The sequence below is a fragment of the Orcinus orca genome, chromosome 21 (assembly GCF_937001465.1).
Source record: "Orcinus orca chromosome 21, mOrcOrc1.1, whole genome shotgun sequence".
In the NCBI taxonomy this organism is placed as follows: Eukaryota; Metazoa; Chordata; class Mammalia; order Artiodactyla; family Delphinidae; genus Orcinus; species Orcinus orca.
Genome location: NC_064579.1, coordinates 34,956,834 through 34,977,227, shown reverse-complemented (window position 1 = coordinate 34,977,227; position 20,394 = coordinate 34,956,834). Strand labels below are relative to the sequence as shown.

Below are 20,394 nucleotides of genomic sequence, written 5' to 3'. Positions count from 1 at the left end.
GGCCACTGACTTTAAAGGTCTGAAGTGCATTTCCCCTTCCTCTGTCTAAATGACTAACCATGTTGGGGGTGGCATCATATTACTGCCTTGGAGATGTGCGTGCATAGTAAATAAAGAAACATTATAAAACACTGAAAGAGAAACCAAATCACCCTCAATTATATTTTAGAATGACTGGCCTTCAGTATTTTCAGATGGCTTTCTAGGGTGTAAGTATAGAAAGAATTCGTAAAGACTGCTTAAATCGATGTATTTTGAAACCACTTACAAATGATGGCATTCATGTGAGGATGATTCCTTTAAGAATCATTACAGCCTCAAAATAGATATGTTAAAATACACATGGAAAAACCTCTCAGACATTAACTAGACTAGTAGAAAAGGTCTATGTCAACCTACTTTCTATAGAGAACACTTGGTTTCAGATTTGGTAGGAATCTGTCCATTTTTAGGTTCAGACAGGATGCCGTCTTTCCAAAGTCAACAATGTCCTTTCCACTGCAATACAGAAATTACCACACACTGACAAGTGTATTTTGTGACTTACCTGTATCTTTAAGCCCAGGATTTTAAAAAAACTGTTTCAAGCTCGAACACAATGCTTAGTTTAGGTCTAGAATTCCACAAATATTTAATAAATGAACAGATAAATGAATACTGGAATTCAGCTACATGAAAAGTATACAAGGAATTTCCAGAAAATTCTTTTATCACCTAATACTCTCTAAGGCACCTATTCCTGTGTGTCATGATGGTCTTTCCCACCCTGTGACTCTTCACCCATCACACAGCCTTGGGAATATGCTTCTCACATATCAAAAATTCTGCAAAAATTACTGTCAAAAACACATGCTTTTGACCCGGCATCCACATGAGGTTTGGAGAACAAAGACAGGGATTTTCTTTCCTTCTCAGACCATATTTGGGAATGAAACAAGTGGATCCTGTGAGAATATGCCCCCATTGCATTCGGCAATAAAGCAGCAGCAGCAGCAGTTTCCTTGTAACGCAGGGCATACCAGAGCAGCCTGATCTTGTTCGGATGTTCCTAATGATGCCCTGCACGGCACCTGTCTCCAGTTCCTCTGCCATTTGTGCCACCACTTTCACTCTGGTGACAAATGAGGGATGCACACTTGAAGAGAAACTATCGGAGACTGGGAGGGGGAAAATCAATTTCAAAGCCCCAAAGGCAGCCGGTGCAGAAGGTCACCGAACACTAACAGTTGCTTTGTGGCTTTGGAACCTTGACGGGGGATTCTATTAACAACAACAAACAGACAAGCACCGTGGAACCGAGTGGCACCATTAACTGTAACGCCGTGAGGCAGCGAAAACATAAATGGGGAGAATCACTCAGTATTAAGCACAATTAATAGTTGCTCGTTTTTCCTCTGAAGTTGAAAGATCCGTTTCTTTGTTGATCTGCCTTCACACCAGCCTTTTCATTTCAGCTTTCCGCCTTTGGTTCTAGCATGTATTTCTAACTGACTCTGTGATGGCGCTTTCTCTGGGCCACAAATTTTAAATTACTATCTAAAAAACGACATAGATGAACTTACTTACAAAGCAGAAAGAGACTCACAGACTTAGAAAACAAATTTATGGTTACCAAAGGGGAAAGCTGGGGGAGCGATAAATTAGGGGATTGGGATTAACATATACACACTACTATATACAAAACAGATCATCAACAAGGACCTACTGCAGAGCACAGGGAACTACACTCAATACTCTGTAATAACTTATATGGAAATGAATCTGAAAAAGAATAGATACATGTATATGTATAACTGAATCACTTTGCTGTACACCTGCAACTAACACAATATTGTAAATTAACTACACTCCAATATAAAATAAAAAATAAAAAAGGAAATTAGTAGGGACACAGACTGAATCTCCTTGTCCTTCTTGCTGTCTCCATTCCCACCTTTTGGTCACCGTCGGTACTCTGTCCTTAATGTTTCTCTAACTGAGGAATTCAGGGGTAATTTTCAATTACCATTCTTTTCTGCCTGCCCCCTCCTCCCAACCAGTATTCAACCAGTCAGAGAATCTTGCATTCTTTCCTTTACAGCATTTCTCCTTTGCTTTTTTCTCTGTTTCATTCTTTTCTTTTCTTTTCTTTTGCCAGGGTGGAGAAGTTTTTCTGAGTTCTTATACCTCAACTTCCTCTTTTTAGTTTGTTTGGCAAACACCAAGAATGGGCACAGTAACATTTTCATTTCACATTTCCTTCTACTCTCAAGTGAAATGTCATGTTTTAAGTACGGAACCTGCACAATACACTGAATTACTTCTATGTGTCCAGTCATAACTTCTATCTACCTTTACCTCAGACCACTTACAATTGCTTTTTCTTGCTGTTTTCCTCAATCTCTCAGCAGGTACACTTTGTTCCTTGGTAACTCTTCACTTTTGATTGTTTTTGTCTTCCAAAGTAATCACCACAAAATTTACTATTGTTAAGATTTTTAGTGGAAAAATAATCAGATTTTTGGAGTAAATGTGCCTTTCTATATTATATGTCATATCAATTTATTCACTGCTCATTTTATAAGATCCTAACATCAAGTACAAAATTAAACAACTTATAAAATACAATTAAATTGTAAGCTTACAAGCGTCACCAGGAAACAAACAGGTTAATATTAGTCTTTTGTTCAGAAGCTTAACATAATCATGATACTCCTCTAAACTCAAGAACATGGTTTAATAAGTCAGAAATTATAGGAACCAAACGAGAAGCATCCCTGGAAAATGTGTTAGAGCATCATTTAAAGCCGTGTGAGTCATTTCCTCAGTGGGACATTAGGATAGAAGATAAAAGTCAAAAAGAAAGTGTGCAACCACTGAATGAAATTTTAATTAGATTAACTTCATAATTGGTTATCTTCATAGAAAAGAAGGTTTTTTATTTCTTCCATGTTTTATACAGTATTAAAAACCTTTTGAGAGATGAGCAAACAAATCAAATGATTAGGATGAAAAGAGAATAGTAGTGAGTGTTCAGTTCCTGTCCCTAAGGCACAGCTGAAACCTTCACTGGTGACACACAGACACCTGGAAAACTATTTCTATTGTCTAAAACCTGATACATCTTATGGGGAGAAAGGCTCCATTGCACAGGAAGTGATGCTTTCTTCCTCTTCTTATAGTCTTTGTTGAATAGAGAGTAATTTACATCAAACTGAACGTGAACTGTTGAAATGTCTTGATGCCTTGCCTTCTATTTATGTTTCTAGGCAAATCAATAAAAATTTTACCTATAACATAGATTGCTTGCTGCAAATTGGATGCTCTGATTTCAAAGACAATGTGCCAGTAAGAAGAAAGATTGGCAATATTTGGCCAAATTTACAACACTTTCAGAATCCAAAGTTCTCACTTAAGAGCTAAGGATGGGCTTCCCTGGTGGCACAGCGGTTGAGAGTCCTCCTGCTGATGCAGGGGACACGAGTTCGTGCCCCGGTCTGGGAAGATCCCACATGCCGCGGAGTGGCTGGGCCCGTGAGCCATGGCCACTGAGTCTGCATGTCCGGAGCCTGTGCTCCGCAACGGGAGAGGCCACAACAGTGAGAGGCCCGCGTACCGCAAGAAAGAAAAAGAGCTAAGGAAATTTTAAGTTATAGATTCTTTTTCCTTCTGGCAAAATATAACTTTTTGGATTTAAGAGGCTTATTAAAGGTCTCATAAGATTTCCTCAACATCAAACAGCTCTTCTGAAATGACATTTTCAGATTTAAAGCAAATGAATCCCACACTTGTGGACTAAATTTACCTGGTGATATATGAAGGCTAAAATTAACTACTGAGTTCAAAATAGTTTTAGTCACTTGATGATGCCCAAACAATGGATAGTTTGCCTGGAATTCATTTTAAGATAAAATACTTTCTAAAAATTTTCAAAATATACAAAATTTAATTATTGTGTTATCTTTCATATTGCCCATTATCACTCACTTAATTACCTGTAATCTATCATTGAGAGTATATACATTAAATATTGCTTGAGTTAAAACAGACCCAAATATTTGTCAGTATTTATTTATTTATAAATTTATTTATTTCATTATTTACTTTTGGCTGCTTTGGGTCTTCGTTGCTGTGTGCAGCTTTCTCTAGTTGTGTCACACAGGCTCAGTAGTTGTGGCTTGCGGGCTTAGTTGCTCCGCGGCATGTGGGATCTTCCCAGACCAGGGCTCAAACCCGTGTCCCCTGCATTGGCAGGCGGATTCTTAACCACTGCACCACCAGGGGAGCCCTGTCTGTATATATTTATAAGAAATGATAAAACTGAAAGATGATATTAACTATTGTCTGAGCACTTTGAACCTTAAAACCTTATCACAGTCTTCAGAATTTTCACTATCAAATTCTGATTTTTCAATTCCAAAGCCAAGTGGATTATCTGCTAAATATATATTTAGCAGCATTTGGTAACTGATTAAAAGGCTTGAAAAGCAGTTTATCTAAGTGGTGTGCTTTAGGATAATGATGCAAAAGCAAATATCAAATTTTGGGCAGCTATGAAACAGAAAACTAAAGAAAGCAAGCGCGTGTAGAAAATCAGCTGTTTCTATTCAAGGCTGGGTTCCTATTGGTTTTCCTTACCTTTCAGCGACTGATTCTCAATAGATATCCAGAGACATCTGCAATTACTCACTGTGCTTAAATACCTAGCTGTTTGGAAAGAAACCTCCATCAGTCAAGGATGATGGCCCTAAGCAGTTCCGTGACGATTCCGGAACTAAGAGATTGCGGAGGCTGCTATGAATTTTCAGGGAGAAGCCTACCCACACTAACATCTGCGTGAGACTGCAAAAAGTGTTCTGCAGTCACCTATCTTTCTCATGGAAACGGGTCCATCAGACTGATGACGGACTCAGATTTTGGTAGGGCCTTGTGAACTTACATACTCAAGGGTCAGGCCACCAACATGAGGAGAAAGGTACTTCGAGACTATTACATACATTAAAGCAATGGTTCTCAAACTTCAGTTTATATCAGAATCCCTTGGCAGACTTGTTAGAAAAGGTCTGGGGTGCAACGCCAGCAGCTAATGCAGCTGGTCCAGGGACCACGTTTTATTCAAGACTCCCATCCAGATTGTACAACAAAACAGAAAGTCAGTTCAAAAGACTCCTGCTTAGACAGTCACTGCTGCTAGCTCACTTCAAGTAGTCAATTTAGAGCAACTGTAATTTGTACAATACAAGGCTCAATCCATCTGATCTCAGAATCAAATGGTTTAGATATTTCATTGCTTTGTGTCATTTCACTCAATTCCTTACTTCCAATACCCCCCCTTCATTGTTCCTCCCTTTCAGTTTCACCTGTTTGTTAAGAAATTGGTTGCTTCATCCTTTTTAATCTCATTGCTACTTTTAAATGTCTACCATGTTTATCGGCCTTTACTTTATCTCTAAATTAGACACCAGTATCCATTCTCTCCTGGCTCTTCCGTTTCCTAGAGGTATCTATATTTCCATGTGCTTATCAAACATTCAGCAATATACTACCTTATTTCACAAGTACCTTCTTTTAGGGAGTTCTTTCCTTTTCTCTTTGAACTTGACACTTGGACTTGTGAGTCATGTAGAAGGCTAGCTGATAATTCACCTTGGGTATTCACAGCTTCCCAAAAGGTTTCACTACTTTTCTTCATAGAGATGATGCTATTTCTCTACTCTTAACCTTTTTGGTTGGAATTGTTTTTATATATTCTTTTTTTTCTCTAAAAACTTTGCTTCAATGTATTACCTGGATTAAAATCTATCTAGGAAAGAAACAGCTATCTCTACTCATTCTCTTTATCTATTAGAAGAGACTTCTGGAAACCTCAGTTCTAAACATTTAAAAAGCACTGTATACACACACACAAACATAACCTCCTTACTCCTTTACACATCTGCTGCTTTGAGGGGAAGGAAAAAAATAAGAGTATTTTCCCACACAACATGCCTTCTCCCTAAGTCTTCTCCTTTGAAGCAGCTGAGGACAAAGCAGTGACAATCGAGGTGCTGCCCCCAGCACTGGCCACGGCGGGTGCCCCACCACACACACCCTGACAAAGGCTGCAGCAGTGGTAGCTTCTGATCCACAAAGCTACATGATGAAAAAAAGTTGTTTCCCTGAAGTTCAGAGGTAGCAGAAATCCCCCACGGAATCCTCATTATTACAGGTGAAGTTTTTTCTCTCATCCTTTACATATTATATTAAAACGTGCTTTCAAGGGTGGGAGTGACAGAACCAGTGAAGAGCAGTACTTAACTGGTAGAAGGAAAGTAAAAAGTATTTGGAGGACTAGTGTTTAACTAACTTCTTCAATAACCACTATGGTAGCGGCAGCCCTGGCCAAAAGCTTTAACTAAGAATAAAAATGATCAAACGGGACCTAAAACCAGAAGAGGCTTGTCTCAAGCGGGGATTAAAAAGGTGAAACAGTTAAGAAAAATAAAATTTACCTCGAGTGAGTTAATGATAAACTGAACCTCAATATTTTTTGACTTTGCATTTTGATCATTTAATTTCTGCTAATTTTTAAATAGGACGAGTCTAGAAAAGGTGATGTGTGCATGTGTGTGGGTGCGTGTGTAAATTTTCTAAGAATTGGACAGGGCTCGTTCAAAATGGATTAATTGGGAGTTCCCTGGTGGAACAGTGGTTAAGAATCTGCCTGCCAATGCAGGGGACATGGATTTGATCCCTGGTCCGGGAAGATCCCATATGCCGCAGGGCAACTAAACTCGTGCGCCACAACTACTGAGCCCGAGCACTGCAACTTCTGAAGCCTGTGCGCCTACAGCCCGTGCTCCGCAACAAGAGAAGCCACTGCAATGAGAAGCCCGCGCACTGCAAAGAAGAGTAGCCCCTGCTCGCCGCAACTAGAGAAAGCCTGCACGCAGCAACGAAGACTCAACACAGCCCCCCCCCCACAAAAAAGTGTACTTTCTAAAAAAACCCCAAAAAACAAAATGGACTAATTATTTTGCTTCTAATAGAAGGTATTATTATTATAAATCTAATTGAAAATGCTTTATAGTATAATATACTGTGCATCCCTGAATTGCAAAAAAAGGAAATATTTTAGACTCCTACTAATTAAAATGCCTCTTCTTGTACTACCTTTAAATTAATTATGGTATGCATTTAAAGAAAAATATTCTAAATAAGAAAATTAAACATCCTCCGAGTGAGTAATCAGCATTAGAATGTAAATTACATATTTTGACATGAAAACAGGAAAGTATGTAATGATTCTAGCTGTGACACAGTGAGTTAGTGAGGCTGATAAACTATTTCATGCTGATAGCATGTTGTGTTCTCAAATCTATTACACTTTTGAATTGATGTGCTATTATCTTTGGACAACTTTCACACTAGGAGGTGATCCCAGCAAGAAAAATGTCTTAAATGAAAAGCTTATAAACAAGATACATTTCACTGCTGTCACCTGAATTAATATGAGCTATTAGTGGTTGTACAAGAGGTTTGAGAAAAAAATTGTTTTATAATATTTTACAAAAAATTGCAGTATGAATGTATTAATAATTATACATTTTAGCAATTGCCTCTGTATCAATTTATAATCATACTGAATGTACAACAGGTACATGGTAAGTACAGCATTATGTGTTAACTGATCTCTGAAAATTGGGAGGCAAAATTCTAGACAGTATTAAGGTGATTTGTGGGAAATATATTTTAGTGAATTCTCTACTGTCTTATACGTTCACTTTTCAGTCTTAAGCAAGAGACATAAAATATAAAATTTAAGTATAACCACAGTTGTAAAAAATAAATAGGTCTACAATAGGAGGCAAAGTATTTTTATTATGACTTGTTTTAACTTAGACATGTTTATAATCAAGTAACAAGTCATGTTATACAGTTTGCTTGGGAGCGTCAAGAACTGAACAACCAGATTAAATATGCAAACTTTTTTTTAACCATTATCAAGATGGCTAAAATAGTTTAATAGTCTTTGTTATATTTTAATTATTTTAACTGTGTAGCCATGGTATCAAATGCCCAAATCTATATTAGATATTTTCCTACATGTTTTAAGATATCAATTACACTGGGCTTCCCTGGTGGCGCAGTGGTTGAGAGTCTGCCTGCCGATGCAGGGGACACGGGTTCGTGCCCCGGTCCGGGAAGATCCCACATGCTGCAGAGCGGCTGGGCCTGTGAGCCATGGCCGCTGAGCCTGCGTGTCCGGAGCCTGAGCTCCGCAACGGGAGAGGCCACAACAGTGAGAGGCCGCGTACCGCAAAAAAAGAAAAAATAAATAAATTAAAAGATATCAATTACACTACTGTTGGCAGTTATTACATACTAAATATATTAAAATTAAGATGGAAATGAAAAAGATCTTAAAATTCCTATGTGCTGGGCTTCCCTGGTGGTGCAGTGGTTGAGAATCTGCCTGCCAATGCAGGGGACGCGGGTTCGAGCCCTGGTCTGGGAGGATCCCACATGCCGCGGAGCAACTGGGCCCATGAGCCACAACTACTGAGCCTGTGCGTCTGGAGTCTGTGCTCCGCAACAAGAGAGGCCGCGACAGTGAGAGGCCCCTGCACAGTGATGAAGAGTGGCCCCTGCTTGCCGCAACTACAGAAAGCCCTCACACAGAAACGAAGACCCAACACAGTCAAAAATAAATAAATAAATTTATTAAAAAAAAAAATTCCTATGTGCTATTTGAACAAGATTTAATCTACTTAATTATTAATTCATTTAATTATTGATGGCTTAAAATTGCTCAGCAAAGCTCTTTCTATAAATTTGAGAAGGAAGTGTGAATATAGGTAAAGAGAAGAATTTCAGGTGTCGATGTAAGTTGATGAAGAATAAAAGAATTCCAGGGTTGTTAAGAGATGTTGAAGGTATCCTAATCAATCAGATGTGTGACAGTGAACAAGAAGGATTTAACAAAACAAAACAGAAAACAACCAGTGCAAAGAGTGGTGAGTGGTTTAAATTAGGCTGATTGAGGACCTATTTACTGTGTACAAAGAAAAAATCATGTAATTTAAACTTCATAAAATCTCCACTCTGTGTGATTGTAAACTGCTTTTTTTTAAGATGAGAAAACTGAGCCTTAACTTGGCAAAGTTAGTACAGGGGCAAAGTCATGACTTTTTGTCCTTAAAACTTAAGTTTTTAACCAGTTATGTAATACAGTAGTAGTCGCCGAATGAGCTGTGCATCTTAATGCATGTGTAAAGCACCCTTCTATCTGCATTTATCTCGTATTTAAAAAATAAGATACCAGGCTTTTACGATACTGAATACACGGATGACTGTGGAGCTTACAGCCAGTCCTTTTGTTGGAAAGTCATTAATGTTCATGAGGTATCCTGACACAGAGAAAAGAGCTCACCAAGAGGAGGGGTTACCAGTAACGTCCTCACCTTTCAGTTTTTGCAGCTTGTGTGTGATTAATTCAATACAAAATTCTTCACTCATTCTTTGGGATGAGTAGTGGAGTGATCTTGAAAATCTTTTTTAACCACTTAAAGGTTATCCAGCGAGCTCATGGCAAAGTACCCCCAAAGAGTTATAAACCATAAAAATGGGTTAAATATATAAAATGGGTCCAAATTTGCTGACCTTTTCGGTGATGACAAGTGGCTGTCAATAGTATGCTACCAAGAATTTATTTTTGAAAAAATTATTTATGTCTCTTTAAGGTGCAGGTATTATTCAAGAATGAGTAAGAAAGTACTGCTGCTCTGAAGGAACTGTTAGTCCAGAGAGAATATTTTGAAAACGTGCATTTGGAATTATTTTCATTATAATTTTGTTGCCAAGAACGGTGATTGCCACCTATGCCAATTATCAGTTTTCTAAACTGCCTAAATGTCTGCAAAACATGGAATTTTAGTGGGTTTTGCCTTCGTTTACTTAAAAATGTGAAATTGCAAAAACATCCAATTAGTTTGCTAGAAAATGAAATTAGCCAAGATACAACAGATACTGTATGATCTCATTTATATGTCGAATCTAAAAAAATTAACTTCGGGACTTCCCTGGCGGTCCAGTGGTTAAGACTCTGTGCTCCCAATGCAGGGGGCGTGGGTTCAATCCCTGGTCAGGGAACTAAGATCCCACATGCTGTGCTGCACGGCCAAAAAAAAAAAAAAGAAGTCAAACTCATAGAACCAGAGAGCAGAATGGTCTGGTTGCCAAGACCAGGGCTGGGAGGCGGGGGAACTGGGGAGACATTTTCGGTTACAAGGTGAATAAGTCGGGAGCTAAAGTGCAGCCTGGTCATTACAGATAATAATACTATATTGTGTACTTGAAATTGCTAAAAGAGTAGATCCTAAGTGTTCTCACCACACATACACACAAAAGATAACTATGTGACGTGATGGGTGCGTTAATTAACTGAGATATACACACACACACACACACATATACAAAATCATCATGTACACCTTAAAAAGACAAATTGTACAATCTAAATATATACAACTTTTATTTGTCAAAAGGAAGTATATATAATTGTTAGATAGGATTGAAAAATGTTTAAGGTATGATGACTGTGATATGTAATTATTTCATAAGTGTATATTTAATAAATAATTTACTAAATGAACAAACTTAATAGACTTAAATAAAAGAAAATTATTTAAAAATATTATCGGGGCTTCCCTGGTGGCGCTGTGGTTGAGAATCCGCCTGCCGATGCAGGGGACATGGGTTCGAGCCCTGGTCTGGGAAGATCCCACATGCCGTGGAGCAACTAGGCCCGTGAGCCACAGCTACTGAGCCTGCGTGTCTGGAACCTGTGCTCCGCAACAAGAGAGGCCGTGACAGTGAGAGGCCCGTGCACAGCGATGAAGAGTGGCCCCCACTTGCCGCAACTAAAGAAATCCCTCGCACAGAAACGAAGACCCAACACAGCCAAAATAAATAAATAAATTAAAAAATAAATTAATATAAAATATTATCTATTTCATTTCATCCTTTCAAGTTTTAGTTTTATATATGTATGATAACATGCATAAGATTAGTACATTGCTACAACTGTATAATTTTTAATTTGATAAATACATATATTTTGGAGTTGTGTACTTTATTTTCCTCTTTCATATGTAATAAAAAAAATGTGGAGACACTACAAGAAGAAAAGGTAGTGAATTTGGAACCTGAGATCTAGCTGAATGCTAGTGACCACATGATCTCAGGCACTTTACTAAATCTCCATGTACCTTACAAAGAAGTTAATCTCTAAAATCAGTTCCCACCTTGAAATTTGCTCTGGAATATAGTCCAATCTTTTTCAGAAGCAGTCATACCTTCTACAGGTCCTCCATAATAAACTTGAGTTTTTCATATGGGTACATTTCATAAACATCTGCTGAATGAATGAATGCATTCAGGCTTTATTTTATGAAGTATCACTACTCCACCACTATCTCAGATAATTTCTTCCCCATATTATCACTGTTAGCTTTTTCTAAAACAAACCCAAACCCTGTCTTTGAAAATTTACTTCATAATTTATTTCCTCTAGGAAGTCACCCAATTAAACTGAGGATATAGTGATCATTCTCACAATAACAAAATACCTAGCTCCAAAGCTGAGAATGCTACCTAATTGCTCACAGCAATTAATCAGCGTAAATTCCTGGTAATTGTCATTGCCTTCACTGCCTTGGTAGCTGTCATTTACCTTTATAAATGCTAACTCAATTATTTTATTTTTAAAGGTACAGCATAAGAAGAGAATAAAGAAAAAAGAAACTGAAATGCCAGATACTTTACATATGATATTTCAAGGAACACTTATAAAATGTGGAGTATCATCAAAGGTTATCAGGTTATCAGGTAAAAATGTATAAGTACTTGGCCCAAGGTTATATAGCTAGTAGGATGTTGAGATTTCAACCCAGATCTGGTGTCTAGTACACCATGACCAGAAAGAAGCAATGTTCTATTAGTGCAGGATGTAACTGGAGCAAGATGACTTCTGGTGGAAGCACTTTAAGTGGTTCAGAATATGAGGTGAGATGCTAAGAAATCATAAAGATGGTTTTAGCAGAATCAGAGGGGTTATCAAATAGAATTTATTAAACTTAGTTGGCTAATTGCATGTTCAAGAATTTCATCTTAATGGGCCAAGAAGAAAGGGTTCTGAGAATGGTGTAATACGACACAGACTCAGGTTTGCAATTAAGGGAGAAAGAAATCAAACAGGCACAAGAATGTCAAGGCAAAATGAAGAAACGCAGGAAAAGAAAAGCAATTGTCTTTGACAGGGTATATATTAATTGGTGATGAAACCAGGGGATGAAATTTTAGAGAGAAACACATAGTTTTAAAATTGCACAATAAATTCTAGGAAAAGATAAAATCAACATGTAGTAATGATGTTAAGTAGAGACAACAAACACACACACACACACACACACACATACACACACACAAAATCAAGGAAAGAGGACTGAAACATATTTTCACAGACAACATTAGTGAAGAGTAAAAGAATTTTTTAAAACTTCCAAAACCAGTTGCCGAGGAAGGAGAGAGGTGTCTCAGAATGAGTAGGTCACAGCCAGAAAAAGATTAGGATTAAATCACAGTCATTAGCTATGACCAGAGTAGTGGCACAGACGACCTTTTACTTTGATCATGTTCAGAGAAGCGACCAGAAATGTGCTAGGAGTAATTAAGAATTCATTACTCTAGATGCTATGGAAATTCAGGTTATCATATATGAATATTTTATACAGATTGATGTTATCCCAAACCAAACATTACCAGAGTATACAGTATTTGCAACTGGTTGGAATTATGCTTTCAAAAATCATCTAAGGCCTACAGCAAATGATTAATACATACTTTCTTGGTATCTTAATTACTATTTAAAAAAAACTGGTTCATCTCAGTTAAACAAGATAACACTCCTACTCTTTTGTACAGTAACTTCATCATACTCAAAAGATACCTAAAGCTTTAAAAACCTTAAATATAACTGGGGTCTAACTTCTGACTGATGTGAAGACAATGCATGTATCAAGGCTTTTATGGATTAATTCCAAACATTTATTACTTTAGTTAACTAAATGTTTCAGGGATATGAATAGTTGCCTTTCATTATAATTTGAAGATTTTTTTTTTCTTCTCAAGAACAAAATTAACAGACTTGCAAAAATTCATGTACTTTTTGTTTAATGACAGGAATAGTGAAAAAAAAAACAAGAGATTTTATTCTGGTAAAACTATGGTTAAGGCTTGGACTACCTAACTCATAAAGATAAATTAGACATAATTATTCCAGTTAAGACAAATATGTTCTTCATTCCTGGAGAGAAGAGAGCTACTTAATAATAACAGATATTCATTCAGCTGTTAAGCAATTGGGTTATCTAATCCTATGCAATGGTTGTTATTACTATTATTACTGTTTGGTCATATTTAGAAAAAACATTTATGAAGCACCTACTGCCAGATGAGTTGTTTACATTATTTCATTTAATACAACACTATTATGAGTAGGTATTATTATTGCATTGGAAATTGACCTCAGATTTAAATAAGTAAATAATTTGTAGATGACTACATGGAGAGTTTAAATGAGGGATCTGCGATTAAAAATCAGGTCTGGGGCTTCCCTGGTGGCGCAGTGGTTGGGAGTCCGCCTGCAGATGCAGGGCACGCGGGTTCGTGCCCCGGTCCGGGAAGATCCCACATGCCGCGGAGCAACTGGGCCCGTGAGCCATGGCCACTGAGCCTGCGCGTCCGGAGCCTGTGCTCCGCAACGGGAGGGGCCACAGCAGTGAGAGGCCCGCGTACCGCAAAAAAAACAAAAAAACAAAAAAAATCAGGTCTGACTGCAAAGCACATGTTCTTCTCATGATGCTAAACTGTGTTTATATCTCTACTAGATCTACTAGGTTTTATTCAGGAATATATATCAATATTGACTCCTGGGAATGACCTTTATTTTACAGCTACAATCGGCCCACAGGCTACTTTCTCATTTTAATTATTGGCATGATGCCTGCTAAACAATCAGATTGAGACCGTAGCATTGCAACAATCCTGTATTAAAAAGGATGCTTTTGCTTTCACTTGGTAATCATCTTTGAATCTTTATCTCATACTTTATTTTAGAATGAGGACTCTTTCAGTATAAGAGAATGGTTTCAGAAACCAAATTATAATGTTGCCAGAGACACATGGATCTTTGAGTAAAACCAGGATCAAATTTATCTTTGCTTAACATTTTTAGTTAATATATGATTTACCTTTAACATTTTACATTTAAGAAATTAAATTTGAACTTTTTGGGAAAAAAAAGTCATTCAACATGCTGACTTCAGTATATGCCCCCTCCTGTTCTCTTGATACTGTGAGAAGAAAATAAAGACGACCATTTTATGTATCATTTCTAGGAGTGACACATTTTGGGGGCCAAGAGAAGCTTTCTCTGTGAAGGGGTTGACAAAGGGTTAAATATTTGCTACATGTCGGCAACAGAAACTAGAAAGTTTCAAAGTAGGAGTCACACCTGTATTCAACCAAGGGCTGCCTTTCCACTGCCTCTAACTTGATCTCTGTTATTATTTACCTTATGTATAAAATAATTTGAACTTGCAAAGTAACTTTACTCTTGGGAATAAAACTTCGCAGGGTAGCCATGTGCCTCTTTGCCCACCACAGCCTTGGTTCATGCCTGTAGCTCCGGTGTAACTGTTCACAGTCCCCTTTCACTCTCACATTACCCTAGTTTGATGATCGATTATATGGTTACGATAGAGCACAGGCGCTGAACTAGGGCTGCAACAGCTGCTGGAATTACCCTCCTCTCATTGAGACAAAAATTTTTAAGCCACAAATTGAAACAAGTCTTAAATATAAACACCTCCTAGCAAATGCTCCTGCATCACACATCCGTCTTCCTATTACTCTTACAGCTGGACACATATCCCTCTATGGGCCTTTTAACAAATACCGTAAGTTATTAAAGGTGAAATATTTCAAGAGATCTGGAATCCCTTGATTTTCACTATTCATTAGTATGTAATTTTAGATGAGTTCACTGGTTTGTTTTTTTTTTTAAACAAATGGAGATGGTGAGACTCTCAAAGATTAATTAAGAATATCTTAGGACTTCCCTGGTGGCGCAGTGGTTGAGAATCTGCCTGCTAATGCAGGGGACATGGGTTCGAGCCCTGGTCTGGGAAGATCCCACGTGCCGCGGAGCGGCTGGGCCTGTGAGCCACAACTACTGAGCCTGCGCGTCTGGAGCCTGTGCTCCGCAACGAGAGGCCCGTGCACCGCGATGAAGAGTTACCCCTGCTCGCCGCAACTAGAGAAAGCCCTCGCACAGAAACGGAGACCCAACACAGCCAAAAATAAATATAAAAATAAATGAATAAATAAAAGATTACTATTAAAAAAAAAAAGAATTTCTTATCCTAGATCCACATCTGATTTTGAAGTTTACGTTCAGTAACTTTAGCTTCTTCAGTTTTACCTCTTTACTGTATTTTGTGATTTTCTCTTTTCCCACAGGTGTCCTTGGGTTTCCTCAAACTATCTTTAACAAAAGGATATGGCATTACTCAGTAAACTTAAGTCAGTAGATTACCTTCCCAGTATATTTTACTTACAGCTGTATCTTTAATTATGGAGGATCTTACTACTTACTGCCTGTTAAAGGTAGCTGGTTATCAGCTTGTAGGTAAAGGTACAATTTTTCAACTGCGAAAGCTCTACCCTGGTACTATACGGCCAGGATGTGTGTGTTGCTGCCTAGACTTCTAATAGGCAAGGCTGACTCAGACCTGATTGTCTTTCCTTTTCCTCAGAACCATTTAGAGTGAAGATAAAAGAGGGGGGAAAAAAAGGAGAATATCTTACTTTAGTAAATGATACTTCTGTTTAGGTTTTTTTTTAAAAAAAGGTGTAGCAATTGATCTCACATTAAAGCAGCCCAAGACATCTTGATATTTGAATTAAAAATGCAATAATAAAAAGGTAATTTAATATGCAATTTCATACATTAATAATTAGCAAAGCATTGCTGAGCTACAAGGTAAAAAGCTATGGGAACATCACTAATGAACTATCAAGGCCAAAGTAGACTTCAATAAATGAGACTTTAATAAATCTTTTATTAAATAGCTACACGTGAACCACTTGGTTAACATCTAATAGGTAACTACTAAGCTACGTAATTCACATATGTAAGTGAGCAACTTGCAGGCAATTAACTTTCCAATTGCTGAAGGTCAGGATTCTCAATGCGAGTCTCCGTACTGCACCTTTAAGTGGCGCTATCCTGAGTCAAGTGTACACTTTTCTTCAGCTGCTCTATATTCTGGTAGCAGCTATTATTATGTACGGAAGCAGCTGAAGTATAAAATAAACAAAGGATGAGCTATAGGCTATCAGATGCCCTACAAATGAATTATACAAAGTACAAGAAATACTGAGCTCAAAGAAAAGGAGTCTTCAGAAAAGTTCTAAGCAAGTACTGGTGTTCTGTCTAGGCCCTGATTGTTACTTTTAGGAGATGATGAGATAATAAGAATATGCTTATAAATGGCAAATGCTTGTTCGCATCTTGATGTAACTCTAGATCTGAAACTCGCTGGAGATGGGCGACCAGAGCTACTCTGTTTAGTGGGTGGAAATGCACGGTACACAATAACATCGACAGTCTCCAGCAGCAGCAACGGCTAAATTCATTAGAGAAAGGACATACACACTTTTATGGAAGCAAGAAACTGCTGGTGAGAAAACATGCTTTTTACTAAATCAAAAGGAAAGCTACTGTTGAAACAGATAGGACACATCTTTTACGTCTTTTGTACCAAGTTTAGGTGCAAATGACTTGAGATTTTCATGGATTATTACATGCCACTTGTAACCATTATCAGGATATGCTGAAAGGAGAAAAGGGGAAGAGACAAAGAGAAAAAACACCAGAGATCCTTATCTACACAGAACTGAATTTCCATCTTTATAGCTTACATCCTTTAAATGACAGTTTCAGAAAAGTGACAATCAGTAGGATGAGTCTATGTATAAATAGCAATAATTAGCAAAGACGAAACTCTACACTAAATTAAAAAATAGTCAAAGGCAGACACAAGTCTGGATAAAGTCGTTAACATACTTGAAACTGAGAATCATGCTCAATAGGGAACCTTAACTACAAAAGGAAAAATCAATGATAAATAAGACTGGTTGTTCACCTCACGTTCCAGCCAAGCGAGACTATTAAAGAAACCACAGCGGCACTGTGTCAGTACAGTGGGAAACTGTCACACCTCTGCCTAGGTTGATTCACTGAGTACCTGCAAGTTGAAATGCCATTCTTTTTTGATTAGTAATATTATAAGATGTGAACATTGGAAAAGGAGAAAATAACAAAATCATACTACAGATTGAAAAATTTTAGCATGATGTACAATTTTCAAATTCATTATACTTTCTATATATGTGTGTGAGAATATCAACTGATAGATTTTCTTACTACGTCAATTCATAAAACTATAAAATGCAATTCCATTGATGGTTCACGAACGGTATTGCTTTGAAATCGCCCTGAGAGTGATTTCTCATACGGTCTGAAGTTAGAGAAATCAACTACAGTTTCACATGTAGCTACTGTGGGTTGTCCTCTAAGGAGCTACTTTCTTCCCTAACTTCCCAGCAACAAATATTCATTAGCACAACGTGAGGAATAACAAGAACACACTTATCTTTCCCCCAGGTTATTCCAAATACCTGCTCTATAAGACGTGGCTTCAAGGAATACCAACTTTCCTATCACTGGTTTTTGAGGCTTTTGTGCTAACTACCACGTCCCCTAAATTAAACACATTTCCGATGACCTAACTTGGCATATTTCATAAATATCTGTCAAAACAATTATTGTCAACTACAATGCAATTATCCACATTCAATTTGATGACTCAACTGGAAAATTACTTTTTTCCTAATAAATTTTTTTCCAAATGACAGTAGTGCATCAGTGTTGATTGTTCAGTGTGTGCTAATTAATGACACAGTAAGTTTAGCTCTGTGCTAAGAAGAAAATCTGTGTACGTGATGCTTTGCCTTTAAGTGAAAAAACCTGCTGTTGGCCTACTTCTCCTGCACTTTCTAATTTTTCCCAGAAGAGTGTTCAATATCACAAAATACATAATCAAACCCAACTACTCTTGGCTGACACTGTAGATGAAAAGACAAGGGCTCTTTGGAAACTTCTTTTTAGGTCAAGAGTAAAAGAAAAGACAGAAATACGTTATTGCTGACAACTAACTGTGAGGACATCCTGCTTGCTCGTCCTCAGGGCAGAATTGGTTTAGATCATGCAATTAATGGCAAAAAAAAAAAAAAAAAAGGAATTTATTCATCATGAGACCCGTTTCTTCACCCAGAAGCTAATTTAAATGCTGACTTTAGCCAGGGGCTCTACGGGGCAGGGCACCCTCCCAGGAGGTCCAGAGCCCTCTGGTTTCTGGCTTTACGTGGTGATGAGTCTTTTTCTCTGAACCTACTGGAACCTTAGGGCAGGAAAGAAATAAATACCAATAGGAGTGTTAGAGGAACACGGCCGCAAAGCTGCCAATAGGAGACCCATGAGTTAGGGCACCACACTCTTTGCTTGTGTGATGCGTGACACAAAGGAGATGCTGACTGTTGAGGTCCTGGCCAAAGGAAGAAGGTAAGGTTTTCTGTACCCGGAGATATTTAAAAATGAAACGAATTAGCTCAAAATAGCTCCTACTGACCTACACTCTTGTGTGAGCAGGTTGCTAGCTGTGGCCTGAGATGTGCTAGACGTCATTAAGAACCTCACTGAAGCACCAGCATGTGTCAGAGAAAGAGCACTGAGCTGGCGAAGGTTCTGGAAGCGAAGGGGTCCACAGGCCATGCTGAGAGCGGGCCATGCTGCAGAAACGGGGCAAAATGATTTTGTACAGTTACAGATTCTCAACTGCATGATGAAGACCAGAGGATGGAAATTTCAGGAATCATAAGGAAGAATTTTCAAATAGAATTGTCTAAAAATGAATGGAAATAATGATGGAAGGAACCTTAAAGGTCCCATCTCCCTCATATTGCAAGAAACTAAAATATCCTTAACAAATGGTCCTCTGACTTGTGCTGAAGCATCATCAGTGGGGGTCCACTACGATTTTAGGATGTGATGGACAAAACGGAGTCTGTGAAAAGCAGGGATGTCTGGAACCAGGTAGATGCTCAATATAATCACTGAATCATGGGACTGAGAAACACATTTACATTTCCATCCTTTTCTCTACATGCCTGATCATCTGTAGATAAGAAAAAAAATGGTAGCAAAGAAAAGTTTCACTGAAGCCATTTATTCTCATCTCTTGTAGGCTAAAAAATGTGTGAAAAGGATAGGAAACTTCATTGGTCCAGCAACTAAAAGAGTACCAGTCATCTGGAACTGTTTCTAGAGAAGACAAAACAGAGAGTATATAAGAATGGTAAATCTTTCTTGGTGAGGAAAGGGTTGGACTAGTTTATCTTTCTATTTCGGATATTTAAAAAATATGGTTTGTTGACTGTTGTCAAACATGCATTCTCCATGCAGGTATATTGTGTGGTCCTAACAATCAAATACTCTGAAAGTCTCAACTTCAAGGCTTACCTGCTTTCCAGTGGTACATTACTGCCAAGGACCCAGCTGTCCTGCAGCTGGACGGACTCGGGTGTGGTTTGCAGCTCGGCGGGCAAAGCAGCCGGCGGGGCCGGACTCTGGTTCCTCCTATTGGTCAGGGAGTTTCTATTGAGAGAAGTGATGGATGGGTGATGCTGTGCGGAGTGTTGCTTATGGGAAGGCGGCAGAGGCTGCAGGGTGGACTGGCCTTGGTTGTTTGCAGGTTGCTCTGAAAAAAGAAATGGAGACATTATATTTATGTGTATATGCACATACACATCTATACACACTACCAATTTCTTGGGGATCCACTGTAGATGAATTAGCATTAAAAACTGCATGTAGGGCTTCCCTGGTGGTGCAGTGGTTGAGAGTCCGCCTGCCGATGCAGAGGACACGGGTTCGTGCCCCAGTCCGGGAAGATCCCACATGCCGCGGAGCGGCTGGGCCCGTGAGCCATGGCCGCTGAGCCTGCGCGTCCGGAGCCTGTGCTCCGCAACGGGAGAGGCCGCAACAGTGAGAGGCCCGCATACCGAAAAAAACAACAAAAACTGCATGTAAATCCATAACCTAATACACTTGCCTATTGTTCTATTAAGCGGGTGTGCAGTGACATTCTCTAAGCGTAAGTTTACCCTTGATACACAAAGTTCTAATTAATATACCACAGATGGTAAAATTGCTTTTGGTTTTAATTTGTTTCAGATTTTTTTTTTTCATCT

The 20,394-nt window shown here is 38.4% G+C and overlaps 1 protein-coding gene across 2 annotated transcripts in view; it reads right to left on the bottom strand.

Annotated features, from left to right (window-relative positions):
• The window catches only part of LOC101287263 (teneurin-3), a 188,336-nt gene extending 168,441 nt beyond the window's left edge, over positions 1–19,895 (bottom strand). For both annotated transcript variants that reach the window (XM_049704146.1, XM_033407828.2), the window contains exon 1: positions 19,664–19,895. The gene's annotated coding sequence lies outside the window, so the exon portion shown is untranslated. The remainder of the gene's footprint in view (positions 1–19,663) is intronic.
• Between the last annotated feature and the right edge of the window lie 499 nt (positions 19,896–20,394).